The sequence below is a fragment of the Hyla sarda genome, unplaced genomic scaffold, assembly GCF_029499605.1.
Source record: "Hyla sarda isolate aHylSar1 unplaced genomic scaffold, aHylSar1.hap1 scaffold_513, whole genome shotgun sequence".
In the NCBI taxonomy this organism is placed as follows: Eukaryota; Metazoa; Chordata; class Amphibia; order Anura; family Hylidae; genus Hyla; species Hyla sarda.
This window is the reverse complement of record NW_026610524.1, coordinates 216485-236986: the sequence shown is the minus strand read 5'-3', so window position 1 is coordinate 236986 and position 20502 is coordinate 216485. Positions and strand designations below refer to the sequence as shown.

The 20502-nt window shown below is 46.0% G+C and overlaps 9 non-coding genes across 9 annotated transcripts; all 9 read right to left on the bottom strand.

The window, feature by feature from the left end:
* Nucleotides 1-850: 850 nt before the first annotated feature.
* Nucleotides 851-1041, bottom strand: LOC130338071 (U2 spliceosomal RNA). The gene has a single exon (XR_008878844.1). It is a non-coding gene; the product is annotated as a U2 spliceosomal RNA (small nuclear RNA).
* A 2098-nt stretch (nt 1042-3139) lies between these two features.
* On the bottom strand, nt 3140-3330 carry LOC130338070 (U2 spliceosomal RNA). The gene has a single exon (XR_008878843.1). It is a non-coding gene; the product is annotated as a U2 spliceosomal RNA (small nuclear RNA).
* Nucleotides 3331-5415: 2085 nt separating this feature from the next.
* On the bottom strand, nt 5416-5606 carry LOC130338069 (U2 spliceosomal RNA). Its single transcript, XR_008878842.1, has one exon. It is a non-coding gene; the product is annotated as a U2 spliceosomal RNA (small nuclear RNA).
* Nucleotides 5607-7694: 2088 nt separating this feature from the next.
* On the bottom strand, nt 7695-7885 carry LOC130338067 (U2 spliceosomal RNA). Its single transcript, XR_008878840.1, has one exon. It is a non-coding gene; the product is annotated as a U2 spliceosomal RNA (small nuclear RNA).
* Nucleotides 7886-9972: 2087 nt separating this feature from the next.
* LOC130338066 (U2 spliceosomal RNA) lies at nt 9973-10163 on the bottom strand. The gene has a single exon (XR_008878839.1). It is a non-coding gene; the product is annotated as a U2 spliceosomal RNA (small nuclear RNA).
* A 2089-nt stretch (nt 10164-12252) lies between these two features.
* On the bottom strand, nt 12253-12443 carry LOC130338065 (U2 spliceosomal RNA). Its single transcript, XR_008878838.1, has one exon. It is a non-coding gene; the product is annotated as a U2 spliceosomal RNA (small nuclear RNA).
* A 2092-nt stretch (nt 12444-14535) lies between these two features.
* On the bottom strand, nt 14536-14726 carry LOC130338064 (U2 spliceosomal RNA). Its single transcript, XR_008878837.1, has one exon. It is a non-coding gene; the product is annotated as a U2 spliceosomal RNA (small nuclear RNA).
* A 2097-nt stretch (nt 14727-16823) lies between these two features.
* Nucleotides 16824-17014, bottom strand: LOC130338063 (U2 spliceosomal RNA). Its single transcript, XR_008878836.1, has one exon. It is a non-coding gene; the product is annotated as a U2 spliceosomal RNA (small nuclear RNA).
* A 2079-nt stretch (nt 17015-19093) lies between these two features.
* Nucleotides 19094-19284, bottom strand: LOC130338123 (U2 spliceosomal RNA). The gene has a single exon (XR_008878884.1). It is a non-coding gene; the product is annotated as a U2 spliceosomal RNA (small nuclear RNA).
* Between the last annotated feature and the right edge of the window lie 1218 nt (nt 19285-20502).

The following is a 20502-nucleotide window of genomic DNA, read 5'->3' as shown; positions in this document are numbered from 1 at the left end:
AACATTATACATAGGTGCTGAATACATAAAAAGCGACTGTTCAGCGACAGACAAGTCGCATCGGCTGAAAGTAGGCCAGAATGTCAGTCCATGTTGGAGCAGGTTTAGATACAGTCTAAAGCATAGATCTCAAAGTCTGTGCACAGAATTTAGCAAGGGCCTCGCACCTTCTGATGCATCAGGTAGGTGCACTATAGCATAGCCTAACCCTCTGTACTTTGGTCTATATTGATGCGGGACATAGACAGGCAGCTGATGACCAATCCATTAGTGCAATGGATGGCTGGAAGCATTTGTCTTTGCCTTTGCAATACCACAGAAGCAATGCATGGTCAATGTACAGCAATGACACACCTGTGTGAACAGCCAGGAGACCCCCCCATGTTATGTTACATAGTTACATAGTTAGTACGGTCGAAAAAAGACATATGTCCATCAAGTTCAACCAGGGAATTAAGGGGTAGGGGTGTGGCGCGATATTGGGGAAGGGATGAGATTTTATATTTCTTCATAAGCATTAATCTTATTTTGTCAATTAGGAACATTCAGCACCCACCCGCTATCAAGGCAGCTGCCTATCATGTCATGCCCTACCTGCACAGGTGTGCTGGCTACTCAAATGATCCAATTAAGGAGGCCATTTAGTCAGCAGCAGCAGAAGTCCTGTGCCTGGACGCTCCAACAGCGGCCAGACACAAGCAGAAGCAGCAGAAGCAGCAGCAGCACCACCTTTTGTTTTTTGGCTGCAGCAGCAGCAGCAGCAGCAGCAAGGCCCACAGGGCTGGCTAGCTGGCTAGCCAGCAAGCAGGTAGCAATGAAAGTAGGAATCTTTCTTTTTAACCCTGTAAGGGGGTGGTGCACTGTACCCGAAGATACTGCCATATCGGGTCAATGCATAGGGCGACGGAAGCAAGCTTCGAAATCGGCCCCCGTTCTCAAAAATCCATTTAATATATGGTCCCCAGATAGGGGACGTATCAGATATTAAACTGATAAGAACAGATACTACACTTGATCTTAGCCAAAAGGCCGAGAAGCGATAACCGTGAAAGGGGCGGGCCCAACAAGGTCCCCTTCATGGGCACTATCACTGCTTGCTGTCAGGGAGGCTGCCAGACAATTTTCCATGCACACTCTGGGCTGGGGGGCAGTCAACCACCAGTACACACAGCAGAACCTAAACCCATACCATTATTGCTAAGCAGCAAGACAGGGGCCCATTGCACTCCCACGGGGCCTTTTTAAATGCAATCCATAACCCGGATTTGCCAGGAACCCTTCTTACTCCTCCTACTTGCATGTGACACTGGGCTTAGGATCTGCATAGGAAACACACACACAAGCACACACCTACCTTTGTTGCCTGCAGATGCCTCCTTGGCTGTCCCCAAACGGTATCAAACCAACACCCACGGGAAGCTGTAAGCATAGAGGACATGCCTGCACCCCATTGGACTTACCTGTGTGGGTTAAATCCGGGTTATTTGACAACCTATGGCGGTGATGGTTCTGCTCAGGCAGAGCAGTGCTGATGCTCCTCATAAAGCTGTCGCTGCTGTGAAGGTTCTAGGTGACATCACAATCCCTATGGTTACATACACAACAAAGCTGGGTTGTTGTTGTTTACACTCTGCAAGGCCTGTGGAAGTGAGTGACATCATAGCACTGTAGTTCTGAGGGTTCTAGATGGATGCAACAATCTCCTGTTGCTTCTATGAAGGCCATAATAGACGACATCACCAAACAGCTCCATAGTCACATACACAGCAAAGGAGAGATGTTGTTTTACACCTAGTGATGTCAGTGGTATTGAGTGACATCACAGCACAGTGCTAAGGCTCCTGGGCCTGGACACAGCAGCGGCTGCAATATCTCAACGGAGAATACGTTTATATATATGTGTGTGTGTGCGCGTATATATATATATATATATATATATATATATATATATATATATATATATATATTTCTCCGCCGAAATCACTTTTAAACCCATTTCCACCTTTTTTTCCCTTCTCTTCCTCTTACTTTTTTTTCACGTTTTTTTACGTTTTTCTCCTTTTCGCCTCTTTTCTGGGCGTATTATTCTTCTTTTTCTTCTTTTTTTTCGTCTAATGCATACCCCATCAGTGCAGCAATGCTTATTCAATACCGCCAGCAGATGGAGACACTGGGGGATAATTTTCTAAGGATTTATACTGATTTTTCCTGTCTGAATTTGTCGCACAGAAAGTTGCAGGCCAAATATGTGTGACATTTCTGCGACTTTAGCTTCTAGAGCATTTTTACAACATTATACATAGGTGCTGAATACATAAAAAGCGACTGTTCAGCGACAGACAAGTCGCATCGGCTGAAAGTAGGCCAGAATGTCAGTCCATGTTGGAGCAGGTTTAGATACAGTCTAAAGCATAGATCTCAAAGTCTGTGCACAGAATTTAGCAAGGGCCTCGCACCTTCTGATGCATCAGGTAGGTGCACTATAGCATAGCCTAACCCTCTGTACTTTGGTCTATATTGATGCGGGACATAGACAGCCAGCTGATGACCAATCCATTAGTGCAATGGATGGCTGGAAGCATTTGTCTTTGCCTTTGCAATACCACAGAAGCAATGCATGGTCAATGTACAGCAATGACACACCTGTGTGAACAGCCAGGAGACCCCCCCATGTTATGTTACATAGTTACATAGTTAGTACGGTCGAAAAAAGACATATGTCCATCAAGTTCAACCAGGGAATTAAGGGGTAGGGGTGTGGCGCGATATTGGGGAAGGGATGAGATTTTATATTTCTTCATAAGCATTAATCTTATTTTGTCAATTAGGAACATTCAGCACCCACCCGCTATCAAGGCAGCTGCCTATCATGTCATGCCCTACCTGCACAGGTGTGCTGGCTACTCAAATGATCCAATTAAGGAGGCCATTTAGTCAGCAGCAGCAGAAGTCCTGTGCCTGGACGCTCCAACAGCGGCCAGACACAAGCAGAAGCAGCAGAAGCAGCAGCAGCACCACCTTTTGTTTTTTGGCTGCAGCAGCAGCAGCAGCAGCAGCAAGGCCCACAGGGCTGGCTAGCTGGCTAGCCAGCAAGCAGGTAGCAATGAAAGTAGGAATCTTTCTTTTTAACCCTGTAAGGGGGTGGTGCACTGTACCCGAAGATACTGCCATATCGGGTCAATGCATAGGGCGACGGAAGCAAGCTTCGAAATCGGCCCCCGTTCTCAAAAATCCATTTAATATATGGTCCCCAGATAGGGGACGTATCAGATATTAAACTGATAAGAACAGATACTACACTTGATCTTAGCCAAAAGGCCGAGAAGCGATAACCGTGAAAGGGGCGGGCCCAACAAGGTCCCCTTCATGGGCACTATCACTGCTTGCTGTCAGGGAGGCTGCCAGACAATTTTCCATGCACACTCTGGGCTGGGGGGCAGTCAACCACCAGTACACACAGCAGAACCTAAACCCATACCATTATTGCTAAGCAGCAAGACAGGGGCCCATTGCACTCCCACGGGGCCTTTTTAAATGCAATCCATAACCCGGATTTGCCAGGAACCCTTCTTACTCCTCCTACTTGCATGTGACACTGGGCTTAGGATCTGCATAGGAAACACACACACAAGCACACACCTACCTTTGTTGCCTGCAGATGCCTCCTTGGCTGTCCCCAAACGGTATCAAACCAACACCCACGGGAAGCTGTAAGCATAGAGGACATGCCTGCACCCCATTGGACTTACCTGTGTGGGTTAAATCCGGGTTATTTGACAACCTATGGCGGTGATGGTTCTGCTCAGGCAGAGCAGTGCTGATGCTCCTCATAAAGCTGTCGCTGCTGTGAAGGTTCTAGGTGACATCACAATCCCTATGGTTACATACACAACAAAGCTGGGTTGTTGTTGTTTACACTCTGCAAGGCCTGTGGAAGTGAGTGACATCATAGCACTGTAGTTCTGAGGGTTCTAGATGGATGCAACAATCTCCTGTTGCTTCTATGAAGGCCATAATAGACGACATCACCAAACAGCTCCATAGTCACATACACAGCAAAGGAGAGATGTTGTTTACACCTAGTGATGTCAGTGGTATTGAGTGACATCACAGCACAGTGCTAAGGCTCCTGGGCCTGGACACAGCAGCGGCTGCAATATCTCAACGGAGAATACGTTTATATATATGTGTGTGTGTGCGCGTATATATATATATATATATATATATATATATATATATATATTTCTCCGCCGAAATCACTTTTAAACCCATTTCCACCTTTTTTTCCCTTCTCTTCCTCTTACTTTTTTTTCACGTTTTTTTACGTTTTTCTCCTTTTCGCCTCTTTTCTGGGCGTATTATTCTTCTTTTTCTTCTTTTTTTTCGTCTAATGCATACCCCATCAGTGCAGCAATGCTTATTCAATACCGCCAGCAGATGGAGACACTGGGGGATAATTTTCTAAGGATTTATACTGATTTTTCCTGTCTGAATTTGTCGCACAGAAAGTTGCAGGCCAAATATGTGTGACATTTCTGCGACTTTAGCTTCTAGAGCATTTTTACAACATTATACATAGGTGCTGAATACATAAAAAGCGACTGTTCAGCGACAGACAAGTCGCATCGGCTGAAAGTAGGCCAGAATGTCAGTCCATGTTGGAGCAGGTTTAGATACAGTCTAAAGCATAGATCTCAAAGTCTGTGCACAGAATTTAGCAAGGGCCTCGCACCTTCTGATGCATCAGGTAGGTGCACTATAGCATAGCCTAACCCTCTGTACTTTGGTCTATATTGATGCGGGACATAGACAGCCAGCTGATGACCAATCCATTAGTGCAATGGATGGCTGGAAGCATTTGTCTTTGCCTTTGCAATACCACAGAAGCAATGCATGGTCAATGTACAGCAATGACACACCTGTGTGAACAGCCAGGAGACCCCCCCATGTTATGTTACATAGTTACATAGTTAGTACGGTCGAAAAAAGACATATGTCCATCAAGTTCAACCAGGGAATTAAGGGGTAGGGGTGTGGCGCGATATTGGGGAAGGGATGAGATTTTATATTTCTTCATAAGCATTAATCTTATTTTGTCAATTAGGAACATTCAGCACCCACCCGCTATCAAGGCAGCTGCCTATCATGTCATGCCCTACCTGCACAGGTGTGCTGGCTACTCAAATGATCCAATTAAGGAGGCCATTTAGTCAGCAGCAGCAGAAGTCCTGTGCCTGGACGCTCCAACAGCGGCCAGACACAAGCAGAAGCAGCAGAAGCAGCAGCAGCACCACCTTTTGTTTTTTGGCTGCAGCAGCAGCAGCAGCAGCAGCAAGGCCCACAGGGCTGGCTAGCTGGCTAGCCAGCAAGCAGGTAGCAATGAAAGTAGGAATCTTTCTTTTTAACCCTGTAAGGGGGTGGTGCACTGTACCCGAAGATACTGCCATATCGGGTCAATGCATAGGGCGACGGAAGCAAGCTTCGAAATCGGCCCCCGTTCTCAAAAATCCATTTAATATATGGTCCCCAGATAGGGGACGTATCAGATATTAAACTGATAAGAACAGATACTACACTTGATCTTAGCCAAAAGGCCGAGAAGCGATAACCGTGAAAGGGGCGGGCCCAACAAGGTCCCCTTCATGGGCACTATCACTGCTTGCTGTCAGGGAGGCTGCCAGACAATTTTCCATGCACACTCTGGGCTGGGGGGCAGTCAACCACCAGTACACACAGCAGAACCTAAACCCATACCATTATTGCTAAGCAGCAAGACAGGGGCCCATTGCACTCCCACGGGGCCTTTTTAAATGCAATCCATAACCCGGATTTGCCAGGAACCCTTCTTACTCCTCCTACTTGCATGTGACACTGGGCTTAGGATCTGCATAGGAAACACACACACAAGCACACACCTACCTTTGTTGCCTGCAGATGCCTCCTTGGCTGTCCCCAAACGGTATCAAACCAACACCCACGGGAAGCTGTAAGCATAGAGGACATGCCTGCACCCCATTGGACTTACCTGTGTGGGTTAAATCCGGGTTATTTGACAACCTATGGCGGTGATGGTTCTGCTCAGGCAGAGCAGTGCTGATGCTCCTCATAAAGCTGTCGCTGCTGTGAAGGTTCTAGGTGACATCACAATCCCTATGGTTACATACACAACAAAGCTGGGTTGTTGTTGTTTACACTCTGCAAGGCCTGTGGAAGTGAGTGACATCATAGCACTGTAGTTCTGAGGGTTCTAGATGGATGCAACAATCTCCTGTTGCTTCTATGAAGGCCATAATAGACGACATCACCAAACAGCTCCATAGTCACATACACAGCAAAGGAGAGATGTTGTTTACACCTAGTGATGTCAGTGGTATTGAGTGACATCACAGCACAGTGCTAAGGCTCCTGGGCCTGGACACAGCAGCGGCTGCAATATCTCAACGGAGAATACGTTTATATATATGTGTGTGTGTGCGCGTATATATATATATATATATATATATATATATATATATATATATTTCTCCGCCGAAATCACTTTTAAACCCATTTCCACCTTTTTTTCCCTTCTCTTCCTCTTACTTTTTTTTCACGTTTTTTTACGTTTTTCTCCTTTTCGCCTCTTTTCTGGGCGTATTATTCTTCTTTTTCTTCTTTTTTTTTCGTCTAATGCATACCCCATCAGTGCAGCAATGCTTATTCAATACCGCCAGCAGATGGAGACACTGGGGGATAATTTTCTAAGGATTTATACTGATTTTTCCTGTCTGAATTTGTCGCACAGAAAGTTGCAGGCCAAATATGTGTGACATTTCTGCGACTTTAGCTTCTAGAGCATTTTTACAACATTATACATAGGTGCTGAATACATAAAAAGCGACTGTTCAGCGACAGACAAGTCGCATCGGCTGAAAGTAGGCCAGAATGTCAGTCCATGTTGGAGCAGGTTTAGATACAGTCTAAAGCATAGATCTCAAAGTCTGTGCACAGAATTTAGCAAGGGCCTCGCACCTTCTGATGCATCAGGTAGGTGCACTATAGCATAGCCTAACCCTCTGTACTTTGGTCTATATTGATGCGGGACATAGACAGCCAGCTGATGACCAATCCATTAGTGCAATGGATGGCTGGAAGCATTTGTCTTTGCCTTTGCAATACCACAGAAGCAATGCATGGTCAATGTACAGCAATGACACACCTGTGTGAACAGCCAGGAGACCCCCCCATGTTATGTTACATAGTTACATAGTTAGTACGGTCGAAAAAAGACATATGTCCATCAAGTTCAACCAGGGAATTAAGGGGTAGGGGTGTGGCGCGATATTGGGGAAGGGATGAGATTTTATATTTCTTCATAAGCATTAATCTTATTTTGTCAATTAGGAACATTCAGCACCCACCCGCTATCAAGGCAGCTGCCTATCATGTCATGCCCTACCTGCACAGGTGTGCTGGCTACTCAAATGATCCAATTAAGGAGGCCATTTAGTCAGCAGCAGCAGAAGTCCTGTGCCTGGACGCTCCAACAGCGGCCAGACACAAGCAGAAGCAGCAGAAGCAGCAGCAGCACCACCTTTTGTTTTTTGGCTGCAGCAGCAGCAGCAGCAGCAGCAAGGCCCACAGGGCTGGCTAGCTGGCTAGCCAGCAAGCAGGTAGCAATGAAAGTAGGAATCTTTCTTTTTAACCCTGTAAGGGGGTGGTGCACTGTACCCGAAGATACTGCCATATCGGGTCAATGCATAGGGCGACGGAAGCAAGCTTCGAAATCGGCCCCCGTTCTCAAAAATCCATTTAATATATGGTCCCCAGATAGGGGACGTATCAGATATTAAACTGATAAGAACAGATACTACACTTGATCTTAGCCAAAAGGCCGAGAAGCGATAACCGTGAAAGGGGCGGGCCCAACAAGGTCCCCTTCATGGGCACTATCACTGCTTGCTGTCAGGGAGGCTGCCAGACAATTTTCCATGCACACTCTGGGCTGGGGGGCAGTCAACCACCAGTACACACAGCAGAACCTAAACCCATACCATTATTGCTAAGCAGCAAGACAGGGGCCCATTGCACTCCCACGGGGCCTTTTTAAATGCAATCCATAACCCGGATTTGCCAGGAACCCTTCTTACTCCTCCTACTTGCATGTGACACTGGGCTTAGGATCTGCATAGGAAACACACACACAAGCACACACCTACCTTTGTTGCCTGCAGATGCCTCCTTGGCTGTCCCCAAACGGTATCAAACCAACACCCACGGGAAGCTGTAAGCATAGAGGACATGCCTGCACCCCATTGGACTTACCTGTGTGGGTTAAATCCGGGTTATTTGACAACCTATGGCGGTGATGGTTCTGCTCAGGCAGAGCAGTGCTGATGCTCCTCATAAAGCTGTCGCTGCTGTGAAGGTTCTAGGTGACATCACAATCCCTATGGTTACATACACAACAAAGCTGGGTTGTTGTTGTTTACACTCTGCAAGGCCTGTGGAAGTGAGTGACATCATAGCACTGTAGTTCTGAGGGTTCTAGATGGATGCAACAATCTCCTGTTGCTTCTATGAAGGCCATAATAGACGACATCACCAAACAGCTCCATAGTCACATACACAGCAAAGGAGAGATGTTGTTTACACCTAGTGATGTCAGTGGTATTGAGTGACATCACAGCACAGTGCTAAGGCTCCTGGGCCTGGACACAGCAGCGGCTGCAATATCTCAACGGAGAATACGTTTATATATATGTGTGTGTGTGCGCGTATATATATATATATATATATATATATATATATATATATATATTTCTCCGCCGAAATCACTTTTAAACCCATTTCCACCTTTTTTTCCCTTCTCTTCCTCTTACTTTTTTTTCACGTTTTTTTACGTTTTTCTCCTTTTCGCCTCTTTTCTGGGCGTATTATTCTTCTTTTTCTTCTTTTTTTTCGTCTAATGCATACCCCATCAGTGCAGCAATGCTTATTCAATACCGCCAGCAGATGGAGACACTGGGGGATAATTTTCTAAGGATTTATACTGATTTTTCCTGTCTGAATTTGTCGCACAGAAAGTTGCAGGCCAAATATGTGTGACATTTCTGCGACTTTAGCTTCTAGAGCATTTTTACAACATTATACATAGGTGCTGAATACATAAAAAGCGACTGTTCAGCGACAGACAAGTCGCATCGGCTGAAAGTAGGCCAGAATGTCAGTCCATGTTGGAGCAGGTTTAGATACAGTCTAAAGCATAGATCTCAAAGTCTGTGCACAGAATTTAGCAAGGGCCTCGCACCTTCTGATGCATCAGGTAGGTGCACTATAGCATAGCCTAACCCTCTGTACTTTGGTCTATATTGATGCGGGACATAGACAGCCAGCTGATGACCAATCCATTAGTGCAATGGATGGCTGGAAGCATTTGTCTTTGCCTTTGCAATACCACAGAAGCAATGCATGGTCAATGTACAGCAATGACACACCTGTGTGAACAGCCAGGAGACCCCCCCATGTTATGTTACATAGTTACATAGTTAGTACGGTCGAAAAAAGACATATGTCCATCAAGTTCAACCAGGGAATTAAGGGGTAGGGGTGTGGCGCGATATTGGGGAAGGGATGAGATTTTATATTTCTTCATAAGCATTAATCTTATTTTGTCAATTAGGAACATTCAGCACCCACCCGCTATCAAGGCAGCTGCCTATCATGTCATGCCCTACCTGCACAGGTGTGCTGGCTACTCAAATGATCCAATTAAGGAGGCCATTTAGTCAGCAGCAGCAGAAGTCCTGTGCCTGGACGCTCCAACAGCGGCCAGACACAAGCAGAAGCAGCAGAAGCAGCAGCAGCACCACCTTTTGTTTTTTGGCTGCAGCAGCAGCAGCAGCAGCAGCAAGGCCCACAGGGCTGGCTAGCTGGCTAGCCAGCAAGCAGGTAGCAATGAAAGTAGGAATCTTTCTTTTTAACCCTGTAAGGGGGTGGTGCACTGTACCCGAAGATACTGCCATATCGGGTCAATGCATAGGGCGACGGAAGCAAGCTTCGAAATCGGCCCCCGTTCTCAAAAATCCATTTAATATATGGTCCCCAGATAGGGGACGTATCAGATATTAAACTGATAAGAACAGATACTACACTTGATCTTAGCCAAAAGGCCGAGAAGCGATAACCGTGAAAGGGGCGGGCCCAACAAGGTCCCCTTCATGGGCACTATCACTGCTTGCTGTCAGGGAGGCTGCCAGACAATTTTCCATGCACACTCTGGGCTGGGGGGCAGTCAACCACCAGTACACACAGCAGAACCTAAACCCATACCATTATTGCTAAGCAGCAAGACAGGGGCCCATTGCACTCCCACGGGGCCTTTTTAAATGCAATCCATAACCCGGATTTGCCAGGAACCCTTCTTACTCCTCCTACTTGCATGTGACACTGGGCTTAGGATCTGCATAGGAAACACACACACAAGCACACACCTACCTTTGTTGCCTGCAGATGCCTCCTTGGCTGTCCCCAAACGGTATCAAACCAACACCCACGGGAAGCTGTAAGCATAGAGGACATGCCTGCACCCCATTGGACTTACCTGTGTGGGTTAAATCCGGGTTATTTGACAACCTATGGCGGTGATGGTTCTGCTCAGGCAGAGCAGTGCTGATGCTCCTCATAAAGCTGTCGCTGCTGTGAAGGTTCTAGGTGACATCACAATCCCTATGGTTACATACACAACAAAGCTGGGTTGTTGTTGTTTACACTCTGCAAGGCCTGTGGAAGTGAGTGACATCATAGCACTGTAGTTCTGAGGGTTCTAGATGGATGCAACAATCTCCTGTTGCTTCTATGAAGGCCATAATAGACGACATCACCAAACAGCTCCATAGTCACATACACAGCAAAGGAGAGATGTTGTTTACACCTAGTGATGTCAGTGGTATTGAGTGACATCACAGCACAGTGCTAAGGCTCCTGGGCCTGGACACAGCAGCGGCTGCAATATCTCAACGGAGAATACGTTTATATATATGTGTGTGTGTGCGCGTATATATATATATATATATATATATATATATATATATATATATATTTCTCCGCCGAAATCACTTTTAAACCCATTTCCACCTTTTTTTCCCTTCTCTTCCTCTTACTTTTTTTTCACGTTTTTTTACGTTTTTCTCCTTTTCGCCTCTTTTCTGGGCGTATTATTCTTCTTTTTCTTCTTTTTTTTCGTCTAATGCATACCCCATCAGTGCAGCAATGCTTATTCAATACCGCCAGCAGATGGAGACACTGGGGGATAATTTTCTAAGGATTTATACTGATTTTTCCTGTCTGAATTTGTCGCACAGAAAGTTGCAGGCCAAATATGTGTGACATTTCTGCGACTTTAGCTTCTAGAGCATTTTTACAACATTATACATAGGTGCTGAATACATAAAAAGCGACTGTTCAGCGACAGACAAGTCGCATCGGCTGAAAGTAGGCCAGAATGTCAGTCCATGTTGGAGCAGGTTTAGATACAGTCTAAAGCATAGATCTCAAAGTCTGTGCACAGAATTTAGCAAGGGCCTCGCACCTTCTGATGCATCAGGTAGGTGCACTATAGCATAGCCTAACCCTCTGTACTTTGGTCTATATTGATGCGGGACATAGACAGCCAGCTGATGACCAATCCATTAGTGCAATGGATGGCTGGAAGCATTTGTCTTTGCCTTTGCAATACCACAGAAGCAATGCATGGTCAATGTACAGCAATGACACACCTGTGTGAACAGCCAGGAGACCCCCCCATGTTATGTTACATAGTTACATAGTTAGTACGGTCGAAAAAAGACATATGTCCATCAAGTTCAACCAGGGAATTAAGGGGTAGGGGTGTGGCGCGATATTGGGGAAGGGATGAGATTTTATATTTCTTCATAAGCATTAATCTTATTTTGTCAATTAGGAACATTCAGCACCCACCCGCTATCAAGGCAGCTGCCTATCATGTCATGCCCTACCTGCACAGGTGTGCTGGCTACTCAAATGATCCAATTAAGGAGGCCATTTAGTCAGCAGCAGCAGAAGTCCTGTGCCTGGACGCTCCAACAGCGGCCAGACACAAGCAGAAGCAGCAGAAGCAGCAGCAGCACCACCTTTTGTTTTTTGGCTGCAGCAGCAGCAGCAGCAGCAGCAAGGCCCACAGGGCTGGCTAGCTGGCTAGCCAGCAAGCAGGTAGCAATGAAAGTAGGAATCTTTCTTTTTAACCCTGTAAGGGGGTGGTGCACTGTACCCGAAGATACTGCCATATCGGGTCAATGCATAGGGCGACGGAAGCAAGCTTCGAAATCGGCCCCCGTTCTCAAAAATCCATTTAATATATGGTCCCCAGATAGGGGACGTATCAGATATTAAACTGATAAGAACAGATACTACACTTGATCTTAGCCAAAAGGCCGAGAAGCGATAACCGTGAAAGGGGCGGGCCCAACAAGGTCCCCTTCATGGGCACTATCACTGCTTGCTGTCAGGGAGGCTGCCAGACAATTTTCCATGCACACTCTGGGCTGGGGGGCAGTCAACCACCAGTACACACAGCAGAACCTAAACCCATACCATTATTGCTAAGCAGCAAGACAGGGGCCCATTGCACTCCCACGGGGCCTTTTTAAATGCAATCCATAACCCGGATTTGCCAGGAACCCTTCTTACTCCTCCTACTTGCATGTGACACTGGGCTTAGGATCTGCATAGGAAACACACACACAAGCACACACCTACCTTTGTTGCCTGCAGATGCCTCCTTGGCTGTCCCCAAACGGTATCAAACCAACACCCACGGGAAGCTGTAAGCATAGAGGACATGCCTGCACCCCATTGGACTTACCTGTGTGGGTTAAATCCGGGTTATTTGACAACCTATGGCGGTGATGGTTCTGCTCAGGCAGAGCAGTGCTGATGCTCCTCATAAAGCTGTCGCTGCTGTGAAGGTTCTAGGTGACATCACAAATCCCTTTGGTTACATACACAACAAAGCTGGGTTGTTGTTGTTTACACTCTGCAAGGCCTGTGGAAGTGAGTGACATCATAGCACTGTAGTTCTGAGGGTTCTAGATGGATGCAACAATCTCCTGTTGCTTCTATGAAGGCCATAATAGACGACATCACCAAACAGCTCCATAGTCACATACACAGCAAAGGAGAGATGTTGTTTACACCTAGTGATGTCAGTAGTATTGAGTGACATCACAGCACAGTGCTAAGGCTCCTGGGCCTGGACACAGCAGCGGCTGCAATATCTCAACGGAGAATACGTTTATATATATGTGTGTGTGTGCGCGTATATATATATATATATATATATATATATATATATATATATATATATTTCTCCGCCGAAATCACTTTTAAACCCATTTCCACCTTTTTTTCCCTTCTCTTCCTCTTACTTTTTTTTCACGTTTTTTTACGTTTTTCTCCTTTTCGCCTCTTTTCTGGGCGTATTATTCTTCTTTTTCTTCTTTTTTTTCGTCTAATGCATACCCCATCAGTGCAGCAATGCTTATTCAATACCGCCAGCAGATGGAGACACTGGGGGATAATTTTCTAAGGATTTATACTGATTTTTCCTGTCTGAATTTGTCGCACAGAAAGTTGCAGGCCAAATATGTGTGACATTTCTGCGACTTTAGCTTCTAGAGCATTTTTACAACATTATACATAGGTGCTGAATACATAAAAAGCGACTGTTCAGCGACAGACAAGTCGCATCGGCTGAAAGTAGGCCAGAATGTCAGTCCATGTTGGAGCAGGTTTAGATACAGTCTAAAGCATAGATCTCAAAGTCTGTGCACAGAATTTAGCAAGGGCCTCGCACCTTCTGATGCATCAGGTAGGTGCACTATAGCATAGCCTAACCCTCTGTACTTTGGTCTATATTGATGCGGGACATAGACAGCCAGCTGATGACCAATCCATTAGTGCAATGGATGGCTGGAAGCATTTGTCTTTGCCTTTGCAATACCACAGAAGCAATGCATGGTCAATGTACAGCAATGACACACCTGTGTGAACAGCCAGGAGACCCCCCCATGTTATGTTACATAGTTACATAGTTAGTACGGTCGAAAAAAGACATATGTCCATCAAGTTCAACCAGGGAATTAAGGGGTAGGGGTGTGGCGCGATATTGGGGAAGGGATGAGATTTTATATTTCTTCATAAGCATTAATCTTATTTTGTCAATTAGGAACATTCAGCACCCACCCGCTATCAAGGCAGCTGCCTATCATGTCATGCCCTACCTGCACAGGTGTGCTGGCTACTCAAATGATCCAATTAAGGAGGCCATTTAGTCAGCAGCAGCAGAAGTCCTGTGCCTGGACGCTCCAACAGCGGCCAGACACAAGCAGAAGCAGCAGAAGCAGCAGCAGCACCACCTTTTGTTTTTTGGCTGCAGCAGCAGCAGCAGCAGCAGCAAGGCCCACAGGGCTGGCTAGCTGGCTAGCCAGCAAGCAGGTAGCAATGAAAGTAGGAATCTTTCTTTTTAACCCTGTAAGGGGGTGGTGCACTGTACCCGAAGATACTGCCATATCGGGTCAATGCATAGGGCGACGGAAGCAAGCTTCGAAATCGGCCCCCGTTCTCAAAAATCCATTTAATATATGGTCCCCAGATAGGGGACGTATCAGATATTAAACTGATAAGAACAGATACTACACTTGATCTTAGCCAAAAGGCCGAGAAGCGATAACCGTGAAAGGGGCGGGCCCAACAAGGTCCCCTTCATGGGCACTATCACTGCTTGCTGTCAGGGAGGCTGCCAGACAATTTTCCATGCACACTCTGGGCTGGGGGGCAGTCAACCACCAGTACACACAGCAGAACCTAAACCCATACCATTATTGCTAAGCAGCAAGACAGGGGCCCATTGCACTCCCACGGGGCCTTTTTAAATGCAATCCATAACCCGGATTTGCCAGGAACCCTTCTTACTCCTCCTACTTGCATGTGACACTGGGCTTAGGATCTGCATAGGAAACACACACACAAGCACACACCTACCTTTGTTGCCTGCAGATGCCTCCTTGGCTGTCCCCAAACGGTATCAAACCAACACCCACGGGAAGCTGTAAGCATAGAGGACATGCCTGCACCCCATTGGACTTACCTGTGTGGGTTAAATCCGGGTTATTTGACAACCTATGGCGGTGATGGTTCTGCTCAGGTAGAGCAGTGCTGATGCTCCTCATAAAGCTGTCGCTGCTGTGAAGGTTCTAGGTGACATCACAATCCCTATGGTTACATACACAACAAAGCTGGGTTGTTGTTGTTTACACTCTGCAAGGCCTGTGGAAGTGAGTGACATCATAGCACTGTAGTTCTGAGGGTTCTAGATGGATGCAACAATCTCCTGTTGCTTCTATGAAGGCCATAATAGACGACATCACCAAACAGCTCCATAGTCACATACACAGCAAAGGAGAGATGTTGTTTACACCTAGTGATGTCAGTGGTATTGAGTGACATCACAGCACAGTGCTAAGGCTCCTGGGCCTGGACACAGCAGCGGCTGCAATATCTCAACGGAGAATACGTTTATATATATGTGTGTGTGTGCGCGTATATATATATATATATATATATATATATATATATATATATATATATATATATTTCTCCGCCGAAATCACTTTTAAACCCATTTCCACCTTTTTTTCCCTTCTCTTCCTCTTACTTTTTTTTCACGTTTTTTTACGTTTTTCTCCTTTTCGCCTCTTTTCTGGGCGTATTATTCTTCTTTTTCTTCTTTTTTTTCGTCTAATGCATACCCCATCAGTGCAGCAATGCTTATTCAATACCGCCAGCAGATGGAGACACTGGGGGATAATTTTCTAAGGATTTATACTGATTTTTCCTGTCTGAATTTGTCGCACAGAAAGTTGCAGGCCAAATATGTGTGACATTTCTGCGACTTTAGCTTCTAGAGCATTTTTACAACATTATACATAGGTGCTGAATACATAAAAAGCGACTGTTCAGCGACAGACAAGTCGCATCGGCTGAAAGTAGGCCAGAATGTCAGTCCATGTTGGAGCAGGTTTAGATACAGTCTAAAGCATAGATCTCAAAGTCTGTGCACAGAATTTAGCAAGGGCCTCGCACCTTCTGATGCATCAGGTAGGTGCACTATAGCATAGCCTAACCCTCTGTACTTTGGTCTATATTGATGCGGGACATAGACAGCCAGCTGATGACCAATCCATTAGTGCAATGGATGGCTGGAAGCATTTGTCTTTGCCTTTGCAATACCACAGAAGCAATGCATGGTCAATGTACAGCAATGACACACCTGTGTGAACAGCCAGGAGACCCCCCCATGTTATGTTACATAGTTACATAGTTAGTACGGTCGAAAAAAGACATATGTCCATCAAGTTCAACCAGGGAATTAAGGGGTAGGGGTGTGGCGCGATATTGGGGAAGGGATGAGATTTTATATTTCTTCATAAGCATTAATCTTATTTTGTCAATTAGGAACATTCAGCACCCACCCGCTATCAAGGCAGCTGCCTATCATGTCATGCCCTACCTGCACAGGTGTGCTGGCTACTCAAATGATCCAATTAAGGAGGCCATTTAGTCAGCAGCAGCAGAAGTCCTGTGCCTGGACGCTCCAACAGCGGCCAGACACAAGCAGAAGCAGCAGAAGCAGCAGCAGCACCACCTTTTGTTTTTTGGCTGCAGCAGCAGCAGCAGCAGCAGCAAGGCCCACAGGGCTGGCTAGCTGGCTAGCCAGCAAGCAGGTAGCAATGAAAGTAGGAATCTTTCTTTTTAACCCTGTAAGGGGGTGGTGCACTGTACCCGAAGATACTGCCATATCGGGTCAATGCATAGGGCGACGGAAGCAAGCTTCGAAATCGGCCCCCGTTCTCAAAAATCCATTTAATATATGGTCCCCAGATAGGGGACGTATCAGATATTAAACTGATAAGAACAGATACTACACTTGATCTTAGCCAAAAGGCCGAGAAGCGATAACCGTGAAAGGGGCGGGCCCAACAAGGTCCCCTTCATGGGCACTATCACTGCTTGCTGTCAGGGAGGCTGCCAGACAATTTTCCATGCACACTCTGGGCTGGGGGGCAGTCAACCACCAGTACACACAGCAGAACCTAAACCCATACCATTATTGCTAAGCAGCAAGACAGGGGCCCATTGCACTCCCACGGGGCCTTTTTAAATGCAATCCATAACCCGGATTTGCCAGGAACCCTTCTTACTCCTCCTACTTGCATGTGACACTGGGCTTAGGATCTGCATAGGAAACACACACACAAGCACACACCTACCTTTGTTGCCTGCAGATGCCTCCTTGGCTGTCCCCAAACGGTATCAAACCAACACCCACGGGAAGCTGTAAGCATAGAGGACATGCCTGCACCCCATTGGACTTACCTGTGTGGGTTAAATCCGGGTTATTTGACAACCTATGGCGGTGATGGTTCTGCTCAGGCAGAGCAGTGCTGATGCTCCTCATAAAGCTGTCGCTGCTGTGAAGGTTCTAGGTGACATCACAATCCCTATGGTTACATACACAACAAAGCTGGGTTGTTGTTGTTTACACTCTGCAAGGCCTGTGGAAGTGAGTGACATCATAGCACTGTAGTTCTGAGGGTTCTAGATGGATGCAACAATCTCCTGTTGCTTCTATGAAGGCCATAATAGACGACATCACCAAACAGCTCCATAGTCACATACACAGCAAAGGAGAGATGTTGTTTACACCTAGTGATGTCAGTGGTATTGAGTGACATCACAGCACAGTGCTAAGGCTCCTGGGCCTGGACACAGCAGCGGCTGCAATATCTCAACGGAGAATACGTTTATATATATGTGTGTGTGTGCGCGTATATATATATATATATATATATATATATATATATTTCTCCGCCGAAATCACTTTTAAACCCATTTCCACCTTTTTTTCCCTTCTCTTCCTCTTACTTTTTTTTCACGTTTTTTTACGTTTTTCTCCTTTTCGCCTCTTTTCTGGGCGTATTATTCTTCTTTTTCTTCTTTTTTTTCGTCTAATGCATACCCCATCAGTGCAGCAATGCTTATTCAATACCGCCAGCAGATGGAGACACTGGGGGATAATTTTCTAAGGATTTATACTGATTTTTCCTGTCTGAATTTGTCGCACAGAAAGTTGCAGGCCAAATATGTGTGACATTTCTGCGACTTTAGCTTCTAGAGCATTTTTACAACATTATACATAGGTGCTGAATACATAAAAAGCGACTGTTCAGCGACAGACAAGTCGCATCGGCTGAAAGTAGGCCAGAATGTCAGTCCATGTTGGAGCAGGTTTAGATACAGTCTAAAGCATAGATCTCAAAGTCTGTGCACAGAATTTAGCAAGGGCCTCGCACCTTCTGATGCATCAGGTAGGTGCACTATAGCATAGCCTAACCCTCTGTACTTTGGTCTATATTGATGCGGGACATAGACAGCCAGCTGATGACCAATCCATTAGTGCAATGGATGGCTGGAAGCATTTGTCTTTGCCTTTGCAATACCACAGAAGCAATGCATGGTCAATGTACAGCAATGACACACCTGTGTGAACAGCCAGGAGACCCCCCCATGTTATGTTACATAGTTACATAGTTAGTACGGTCGAAAAAAGACATATGTCCATCAAGTTCAACCAGGGAATTAAGGGGTAGGGGTGTGGCGCGATATTGGGGAAGGGATGAGATTTTATATTTCTTCATAAGCATTAATCTTATTTTGTCAATTAGGAACATTCAGCACCCACCCGCTATCAAGGCAGCTGCCTATCATGTCATGCCCTACCTGCACAGGTGTGCTGGCTACTCAAATGATCCAATTAAGGAGGCCATTTAGTCAGCAGCAGCAGAAGTCCTGTGCCTGGACGCTCCAACAGCGGCCAGACACAAGCAGAAGCAGCAGAAGCAGCAGCAGCACCACCTTTTGTTTTTTGGCTGCAGCAGCAGCAGCAGCAGCAGCAAGGCCCACAGGGCTGGCTAGCTGGCTAGCCAGCAAGCAGGTAGCAATGAAAGTAGGAATCTTTCTTTTTAACCCTGTAAGGGGGTGGTGCACTGTACCCGAAGATACTGCCATATCGGGTCAATGCATAGGGCGACGGAAGCAAGCTTCGAAATCGGCCCCCATTCTCAAAAATCCATTTAATATATGGTCCCCAGATAGGGGACGTATCAGATATTAAACTGATAAGAACAGATACTACACTTGATCTTAGCCAAAAGGCCGAGAAGCGATAACCGTGAAAGGGGCGGGCCCAACAAGGTCCCCTTCATGGGCACTATCACTGCTTGCTGTCAGGGAGGCTGCCAGACAATTTTCCATGCACACTCTGGGCTGGGGGGCAGTCAACCACCAGTACACACAGCAGAACCTAAACCCATACCATTATTGCTAAGCAGCAAGACAGGGGCCCATTGCACTCCCACGGGGCCTTTTTAAATGCAATCCATAACCCGGATTTGCCAGGAACCCTTCTTACTCCTCCTACTTGCATGTGACACTGGGCTTAGGATCTGCATAGGAAACACACACACAAGCACACACCTACCTTTGTTGCCTGCAGATGCCTCCTTGGCTGTCCCCAAACGGTATCAAACCAACACCCACGGGAAGCTGTAAGCATAGAGGACATGCCTGCACCCCATTGGACTTACCTGTGTGGGTTAAATCCGGGTTATTTGACAACCTATGGCGGTGATGGTTCTGCTCAGGCAGAGCAGTGCTGATGCTCCTCATAAAGCTGTCGCTGCTGTGAAGGTTCTAGGTGACATCACAATCCCTATGGTTACATACACAACAAAGCTGGGTTGTTGTTGTTTACACTCTGCAAGGCCTGTGGAAGTGAGTGACATCATAGCACTGTAGTTCTGAGGGTTCTAGATGGATGCAACAATCTCCTGTTGCTTCTATGAAGGCCATAATAGACGACATCACCAAACAGCTCCATAGTCACATACACAGCAAAGGAGAGATGTTGTTTACACCTAGTGATGTCAGTGGTATTGAGTGACATCACAGCACAGTGCTAAGGCTCCTGGGCCTGGACACAGCAGCGGCTGCAATATCTCAACGGAGAATACGTTTATATATATGTGTGTGTGTGCGCGTATATATATATATATATATATATATATATATATATATATATATTTCTCCGCCGAAATCACTTTTAAACCCATTTCCACCTTTTTTTCCCTTCTCTTCCTCTTACTTTTTTTTCACGTTTTTTTACGTTTTTCTCCTTTTCGCCTCTTTTCTGGGCGTATTATTCTTCTTTTTCTTCTTTTTTTTCGTCTAATGCATACCCCATCAGTGCAGCAATGCTTATTCAATACCGCCAGCAGATGGAGACACTGGGGGATAATTTTCTAAGGATTTATACTGATTTTTCCTGTCTGAATTTGTCGCACAGAAAGTTGCAGGCCAAATATGTGTGACATTTCTGCGACTTTA